Consider the following 2,433-nt stretch of genomic DNA (forward strand, 5'->3'; position numbering starts at 1 on the left):
ACCTGCACGAACAGAAGCAAACTTCTCGTTTTCGGCAGCAATGAGCTACACAACAAGTCTATCATGTCATCATCAGCTTCGGAACCAACTGAGCCAAGAATATTCTTAATGTTGACAGTGGAAGGCGAGGAGTTGCCCCCCAACAGTGTGAGCAGGTAAGCCGTGACTACCCCTCGCACAACTCGCAGGCGATCAGGTCTCTCTCTCTCTCTCTCTCTCTCTCTCTCTCTCTCTCTCTCTCTCTCTCTCTCTCTCTCTCTCTCTCTCTCTCTCTCTCTCTCTCTCTCTCTCTCTCTCTCTCTCTCTCTCTCTCTCTCTCTCTCTCTCTCTCTCTCTCTCTCTCTCTCTCCCCCCCCCCCCCCCCCGGCGCGGACTGGTTTCAACAGCTTTTATTTTATTTTTTTTGGTAGAGAGAGAGAGAGAGAGAGGGGGAGAGAGAGAGAGAGAGAGAGAGAGAGAGAGCAAGACTACGAGGAGGCGAGCTGTGCAAGGAGTGCGCTGATCACCTGCGAGCTGTGGGAGGAGTAAGACTGCGAGGAGTGCGTTGATTTCGTGCGAGCTATGCGAGGAGTGCACTAGGGCACCTCTCTCTCTCTTTCTCTCTCTCTCTCTCTACCAAAAACTTTTTTTTAAAAAGCTGCTAAAACCAGTCTGCGCCGGCGCAGACTGGTTTCAGCAGCGTTTTTTATTTTTTATAAGGTTTTGGTAGAGAGAGGTCAGTCACATAGAGAAAGTGAGATTGGCAGTGCTATGAGCCAGATAGTGTTCGCGAGGGCAAAGCAAAAGTAGAGAGTTATCATGGAAGGCAGTAGAAGAAGCAGCTCGAGGGTGGTGGCGGCATTAGTGGTGACGGGCAGTCTTGCCGAGAAGGGGGAGGTAGAAATCTCATGCAGGACAGTGCGAAGCAAGCTATTTCCGTACACAGGCTACCTTACAGGACCCATGTCAGCGCCTTCATTGACATCGACGTGCTGCGGTGGGGTGAAGTCATTGTACTCCCTCACCAAGGGGGTGAGAGCGTGAATTGTGTCACCGCCTGGGCTGCATCAAGCAGTTGTCCACATCTTTGGGCTCTGCGCTCAAGAGCTCCAGTGTGTCCGTCCTTCCTGGCCTATGCGGCGTCAATCTCGGCTATGCGATCAACACCTCCACCAACCGTGCCATGGTTCCTTAATGAATAGTCCTTGCGACTAACGATGCCATCCTATATTATAACGCCTACTTATGCAGATCCCCGCCCTCCATGATGAGTACATTAGCCCCCCAGATATCGTGATATTGACCCCCTACCAACCAAGCTGCAATAGGGTGTCAGCAACTAGCTTTGCTCCCCTTTGCGGTTGAAGCTTTGCCCCTACTCTTACACTGCTGTACTTGCTTTTTGGTGAATAAAATCCGCCCACTTATTACAAATTCAAAGAGAGAGAGAGAGAGAGAGAGAGAGAGAGATGCTTCTCAACTCACCAAGTCACCTGAAGAGTCTAGACAAAAGTGTGAGAGAGAGAAAAAAGACTACAAAAAACAGTTCGCACCGGCGCGGGCTGTTTGAAATAGTTTTTTTTTGGTTGAGAGTGAGAGAGAGAGAGAGAGAGAGAGAGAGAGAGAGAGAGAGAGAGAGAGAGAGAGAGAGAGAGAGAGAGAGAGAGAGAGACTTGTGGAGCTTGCGATGACTGCCGATATTTCAGAGAACGTGGTAGATCTCAAAGCTCTGCTTGACCAAGCTACGCGATGTTGTCTCGACCTCATGTGCAGAGTCTTATATCCTCTGAGATATAGACAGTAGAAATGGTAGCAGCCTTGTCTCCGCAATATCAAGGGAAGGCCACATTACTTCATACCTCAAAAATTCAAAGATCATCAGCTCATTATAAAGCTTGTCTAGTTTTAGTTGGGATCAAGATGTTGAAAAGTAAAAGATCTAGATATCTCTCTTCAAGGGGCCTCCAAGTAGAAAATTGACGTTGATGTGGATTTTAAGGCAAGATCCTTGGAGTAGAAGGTCCGTGATATTGATGGCAAGAACTAGCGTCTGGGTGATTATTGTCTTGTTGTGTTGTGTTTGTGTAAAGCTATTGTACCTGAGAAATGTAGTGTCAATGTTAGGCCTACTCAAATTAACATTATTTTGAAGAAGCGGGAGAGGGAACTTGGCAATATCTTCATGAGAATGAAGACAAGTCAAAGCTATGGAGTGATGATAAAGAACCCATGTCTAGGCTCATGAAAAAATGAGGAATTTTTTACTTTGTTGCAACTTTGTACTATAGAAATCCAAGAGCTTCATGGTAGGATAGGTGGTTTGGGGTGATGGTGAGAGTACATGGTAGTTCTAACTGCTTTTGGAGACGTCGCTAATGGTATAAGGTTTTATATTCTGGTATGGAAGTAGATCCATCCACTTGATTGTTGCTGATATAGTGGTCATGATTGGTC

The 2,433-nt window shown here is 47.0% G+C and overlaps 1 pseudogene; it reads left to right on the top strand.

Annotated features, from left to right (window-relative positions):
* Nucleotides 1-1,666: 1,666 nt before the first annotated feature.
* On the top strand, nt 1,667-2,232 carry LOC147420489 (uncharacterized; annotated as a pseudogene).
* The last annotated feature ends 201 nt before the right edge of the window (nt 2,233-2,433 follow it).

Source organism: Adiantum capillus-veneris, chromosome 28 (genome assembly GCF_014529385.1).
Source record: "Adiantum capillus-veneris isolate H3 chromosome 28, ASM1452938v2, whole genome shotgun sequence".
Lineage (NCBI taxonomy): Eukaryota > Viridiplantae > Streptophyta > Polypodiopsida > Polypodiales > Pteridaceae > Adiantum > Adiantum capillus-veneris.